Source organism: Haemaphysalis longicornis, unplaced genomic scaffold (genome assembly GCF_048455015.1).
Source record: "Haemaphysalis longicornis isolate Haplotype H1 unplaced genomic scaffold, Haemaphysalis longicornis Haplotype H1 scaffold_117, whole genome shotgun sequence".
Classification (NCBI taxonomy): Eukaryota; Metazoa; Arthropoda; class Arachnida; order Ixodida; family Ixodidae; genus Haemaphysalis; species Haemaphysalis longicornis.
In genome coordinates, this window is record NW_027526222.1 from 737,884 (window position 1) to 744,127 (window position 6,244).

The 6,244-nt window shown below is 49.9% G+C and overlaps 1 long non-coding RNA gene across 1 annotated transcript; it reads left to right on the forward strand.

Annotated features, from left to right (window-relative positions):
• Positions 1-2,417: 2,417 nt before the first annotated feature.
• LOC144161481 (uncharacterized) lies at positions 2,418-4,956 on the forward strand. Its single transcript, XR_013320479.1, has 2 exons — positions 2,418-2,525; positions 3,985-4,956. It is a non-coding gene; the product is annotated as an uncharacterized LOC144161481 (long non-coding RNA).
• Positions 4,957-6,244: the final 1,288 nt, after the last annotated feature.

Here is a 6,244-nt window from a genome sequence, read left to right on the forward strand (position 1 = left end):
CGTCTATACGATTCGGCATATTACGTTTTTCGGCCTAATACTTTTTCCTTTTCGCTCCCACCCGCCGCGGTGGCTCAGTGGCTAAGGCGTTGCGCTGCTGAGCTCGAGGTCGCGGGTTCGATTCCCGGCCGCGGCGGCCGCTTTTCTGATGGAGGCGAAAAGCAAAAATGCCCGTGTGTACGATATTTCGGCGCACGTTAAAGATCCCCAGGTGGTCAAAACCAATCCGGAGCCCTCCACTACGGCGAGCCTCATCGCCTGCGTTGCGTCGGCGCGTTAAACCCTACAATCATCATCATCATACTTTTCGCTTCCGGCCAACGTCCCTTAAAAATAATGCATTTTCGTGCGTTTATTACGATCACATTCTTGCCGAAAATTGGATAATACAATCGCGGTAGCGGATCTCCACCGGCATTTCTAGTAATCTTACGTTTATGCTTCGGTATACTCGCTCAAACCGCATTCCGACAAACCTGCAAGTCGCAGAGACACCGAGGGAGCGGAAGCGCCGGTTCTGCGGCAGAAACAGTACTGCAATGCGTGGCAGTTCGGTGCAAGGCTGACGATAAGTCAGGCGACGCACCCCGTCATGTAGCAAATCGTATCATAATCAAGAAAGAAGGCGTGCAATAATCGCGGCAGGCGCGACTTCCCTTTCCGACTTCCTGCGCAGTGATTTGTTCTGTTTAAAGTGCGAATGCCCTTTATAAGCGCACTCTAAGAAATCGGGGGAGCAGTTGAAGAGTCCAACCGTCATTGTACTCTTGCAAGCGTTGGTGGACTCCCCTCGAAAGCTGCGGGGAGTTGGATGCAATGCTCGCTCCACATGAGGAGGAGAGCAAAAGTGACCGTGTACTCTTCTCGTGCGCGGCGGAGTGCAGCCCCAGTTCTGCTCCCGCACCAGTGAAGAGTAAACCTGCGCATCGTCTCCCATCTCCAGTACGAAGAGTAGAATTGCAATTTCATTCTTGTCCAGTGCGGGAGTAAGCATGGAGATTCACTTCTGCCATCTGCGCACACCAACTCATCAGCGATGTTTTATTTGCATACGAATATATTATATAAAGCGGTTGTGTAAAAAGCGCCCGATTACTTCTGCCGCGCATTCTAAACGTGCAAGAATATGAATTGATTGATTGATTGATTGATTGATTGTGGCGTTTAACGCGCCGACGCAACGCAGGCGATGAGGCGCGCCGTAGTGGAGGGCTCCGGATTAATTTTGACCACCTGGGGATCTTTAACGTGCGCCGAAATCTCGTACACACGGGCGTTTTTGCTTTTCGCCTCCATCAGAAAAGCGGCCGCCGCGGCCGGGAATCGAACCCGCGACCTCGTGCTCAGCAGCGCAACGCCTTAGCCACTGAGCCACCGCGGCGGGTAAGAATATGAATTCGTGTAACGATTGCTCGCAGCGTTCAGTGGCGGCAGGCGGCAAACCAAAGGAACTAATCTACGGACCGCTGCAGACGGTCGCTTAGAAAGAGTTTGATCTATAGACGTACGCTTGTCCCGCGCCTAGTCGAGCTAAAAAAACGGATTGTAAATCTGAGATCGATTGAGAAAAATGGTGTTGCAAGAAGTGAAGTCCGCGCTCTTCTGATAGCTCAAGCTGCAAGCGCAACACGAACCCGACCCAACAACCGTGGCTAGTGTCGCCGAGATAGGCATGTACATACGATAGCTTTTACTAGGTTAAATAAAGGAAATTCGTATACATAACTGGTATTAACAGCAATATGGGGCCTATCCGCAAGATCGGAGTGTGAGGAACAGGCGATATCACTGCGAGGGCATCTCAAATACACCCTCTACGGTGAAAACTATCTCGTCGGCTGACGAGCGACGATAAAAGCGTACACACCGATCGGTTGCCGGAACTCAAGCGCCTTTGTTAAGCAAAGAGAAATGATGACCCCCCCCCCCGCGCGGCGGCGCAGGCGTGGATCACGATACGTAACGCGTCGTACGTCCGGGGGATCAGGTAACGCGAACCGCCCGAGCAAGCGTGAGAAAGGCACCTTCAGCGAGCCACGAAGTGCGCGTGTTCTGCGAAAACCTACACAGGCGGTGAACCCGCCAAGGCCGGACGGGCGACTTACAGGCCGCGCCAGACCGTGATGTCAATGTGCTACGAACGAAGTGGGCTTTCAAGCAGACGCTTCGTGCAACATAAGAAGTTGGACCTGCCCTTATCGTCATACTTGCTTCGACACAGTATACGACGCGTGTTGGCTAACCGCTGGCCGCTTGTGCGTCAGCGCGACATCATGCACACGCGAGCAAGTCGTATATTCGTTCATTCGCGTGCGTGGTACTAGTTTTTCTTTCGGACGAACATCACAGCGGCGACAGCGCTGAGGCCGATTTCGGAACTATGCGCACTGTGTAGCGATGCGCGCGCTATGGCCGGACTGTATCCGCGGCCGTCGTAGGCTTCGCGCCTTGAGCTTGGGATCTTTTGCAGCTATTACGACCTTGGATTTATCTACCCGACGAAGAAACGCTGGCGGGAAGTAGAGGTAAGCCAATAGTTAACCTCGTATTCTTGTCTTGTGTATTTAACGAAGCAGAGTTACTCTCGGTACTTCGGTCCGCGGAAGTGGTTAGTCCTAACGTTTTCGTGTCTGATTTTGACCGTTGCTTAGTTTTGAAGGGCGGCTTTTGTACCCGTGTGCAAACAGCGTCGATTCTTGCACCGTTTCAATCCCTTTGATTCGTGAAGTGTTGGTATCCTTGCGGAATGTTTTCGCCGGTGGGAAGCATGGTCGCGCGAGTAGTCGCAGCGCTACGCTGTACTCTTAGGTCGGCGGCTAGGGTTAGAGTGGCGGCCGTGCAGTAGCTGTGGCTACCTGCGCGGCTCCAAAGAATTGCGTACAATAGGCTGAGTGATAGGAGCGCGTCTAGCGCGTGGTAGTCACTAAATTACAATAATTTTAGTGACCGCCGCGCGCACAGCAGCAGACTGTAATGCTGTTCAGACAAGTTTTTTTACGTTTTGCTTGAGGGCAGGATGGACGGAAATGGGACTTTTCGGGGCGTACTCACCGCACTGGTAAGGGGTAATTACATGCGTCTAAGGCGATGAGCGACGCGAGAAACCTCACTCAGTGTGTACGGCAAACAGGTATTGTGTGCGACACAGACAAGCGAAAATTTTTTACACAGGCCGCTGACGGCGGCGACGGCGGCAGGCGACGGGCCGTCGCCGTCGCGGGTTTATTCCCGGACAGAAGCAGCCCACAAGCGAGCTGCAGCAACGACGGCGAAAAGAATTGGCAGCAATGCATTACTTTTTTTCGTTTGTCGCTGTTGCCCACACTGTTTGTTGTACCCATTACATTACTTTTTTCGCGTCGGTTGTCGCTGTCGCTCGAGCGTTCGAGCGTTCTGATCGTTCCATAACGAGCCTATTGGTTCTCATCCAATGTTGCGATCTGCAGCGTGCATGCAACGAAGCGTACTCGAGAATGAAGAAAACAGTAGCTATATGACCCATTAGCAACTTTTCCACGCTAGTCTTGTGAACGTATAATTGGCCCTACGTTGCAGTCGGCTGAGGACAAAATCCAATGCAAATTATTCAGGGATTATAACCTTACAAAAAGAGTTATGTTTCCTTAGATTTTGTGCAATGTTTTTATACCGGGAACGATAGCGGGGTAAACAGTTGAAGCTACGGACACGTAAGCACTAATGGGTTTGGGGCGCAGTGCGTAGGCAGACAGCTGTAGGGCGCACTGTCTGACATGACATTGGCCAAGTGGTACAATGAGCGTGGTGGCATCCAAGGTCACCACATCCGCATTTAGACTGGTTACTGCGCCAAGCAGTATGGCATTCCAATACGGGTTCAGTGCGTGCTCTCTGCGCAAAAACTAATCTATCACCCAATAAACTTCATTTAACGTTGTCAAACTCGTTAATATTTTTTTCATTGTAGAACTTATCTTTGCTTTCCCCCTCTTTCTGTCTATGTAGGAACCACGGGAAGACGCTACTTGCCCGAAGATTTTTTTTTTTTGAGAGAGGGAGAGATCCCCGAGGCGTCAGCAGCAGTGGCCGTCGCATTCAAGACACTTCTCCTCACACCCTTGGACATCGTGGATGGGTTCCTATTGCTGCTGTCTGTGTTTTGACCGTTCATTGTGTAATACGCTTCAAAGGCGAAGCGCACCTTCTTGCTTCTGTAGACGTTACTTTGGCTCAAGCACGGTGCCCTGGTCGGTAGTGTTCTGAAGGCCGCCACCAATATTATGAAGCAGTCAGCTCGAACGTGTTTGTTTTTAATACCAAGTTATGCCTTTTTAAATCTTACTAGCGCATCCTCATTTGAGAACCACCCGTCTAAAAAACCCAGTGGGAATGTTTCCTGCGGTTTCCTATTGTACCACCAAAATATATCTGTTGCAAAGTTGCCGTGTCAATGGCTTTGTATCTTTGTGTTGATTGCACCTTGTAATGCGTTAATAGTAATCCACGCTGAATTGTTTTAGTCCCAGATTTTTCTTTCGCAAAATTTATTTGTAAATATTTTTTATGTGTGTTAAATAAGAGCTGGCTTTTTCAGTTCATGTGAAGCACTCACTGATGTACTAAGGCCATTTTGTTTTATGTTCAAACTGTTAACTATTCTCCCACTGCTGTATTTCTACTGACGCTTTTCGTGCTAATGCCAGTACCTTTTTATTTGTGGATGTTAATGTCATTTTTATCGTCATAATTTAATGTTTGTATTTCAGTGTTTTCAATTGCTTTGCTGCATTTTTATTTGTGAATTTTTTCTTGGATGTATCCTAAATAGGCGCTACGTCTCCTGTGTGCATGTGGAGTAGGAACCGTTTTTATGCCGTGATATTTTAATTCCCAATAAATTGCATTTTGTGTTAAATTGCAGAATGAACCGATTGTTGTGGTATTTTGAAAAATAAAGTCTGAGCTTGTTTTTTCTTCTTTTCCATGTTTCAAAATAGCTTGTCCTGTTTTGTTTGCTTGTAACTGCCTATAGTACCATCGTGGGGAAGGGGGGGGGGTCTAGTAGCAGGCGGAGCGAAAGCACGCTGCCTCGCGGGGAATAGCAGAACGCTCTTGAGGCGTAACGAGATGCTTTCCAAGAGAGAGTAGTAGCACCCGTCTGCAGTATCCAGGAACGCCGCCAATAGAGCTTATTTACGCCTAAAGGGAGTGACAGAACGCTGCCTTGGAGATGGCATTGCAATTCCCACACAGGGTTCAAGTACTCCGCTTCGAAAGCAGCAAGTAAATCCCACGGGGAGTGTTTCGCCTCTCGTTCGGCCGCCACGCGCTACTCCTCGGAAGAGTCGCCCAATGCTTCCAAAGGGAGTGAAATATGGGACAAAAGTTTTTACTCCTAGACAGAGTGCCCAGCACTCCTCGAGTTCTTAGAGTGCGACCCCAAACCATCCACCGCCGGCGGCGGCGTCGGCGTCCGCAGTGCTCCTTTATATTTAAAAAAGAAACAGCATCCGGCGCCAGGTTTCGATCCGAGGACTTTGCGGCCGCAGCGCGACGCTCTACCGACCAAGCCACGGACGCGACGCTGATATCAGTGTTAGTGACGCGCCTTATATCTTTAACGCATTCAAACTACGTCGTCAGCGGCGTGCGTTGGCGACTCAGCGGCGTTATAGCGGCTTGATAACTGCGTGGTGTACACGTGATACTACAAACCCGATGGAAGAAATGGAAGAGAAGGCGGCGAGGCGGTGGGCTGCGGGGGCCGAGCGCAAGCGCCGCAAGCGGGCCGACAACCGTGCATTCGCACTTTCACATTCTCCCCCTCGGGGAAATGCGGGGGAATTTTTGCCTTGTTGCTATGCGCGGCCGTGTTTCCAGGCCTGCGGCAACGTCAAAGAAATGCAAGGCGCGAGTGGAAATTGTTCGCCAGTTCAAAGAGAACCCGAAGTGCGTGGAATTGGCAAGCGAGCTCGCTTTGCCAGTGTCAACGCCCAACACTACACTCTTAATGGGGTTCCATATAAGTTCCAGTTAAAAAGGGCTATCCACATATTTTATGTGGATCCGAACGAAAAAATAACTGGAACGAGGGATATAGGTGGATCTTATCTGGAACCATCATCTTGTTTTCTGTATGTTTGTGGTTTTTATCTGGAACCAAAAAAATGGCGTCATGCCATGTCGGCGGTTCCGGTTGCTGTTCCACTTATGTTCCAGTAAACGGTTGTGGAGAGTGCGTTTGTATATATTTTTCTCGTGTCTT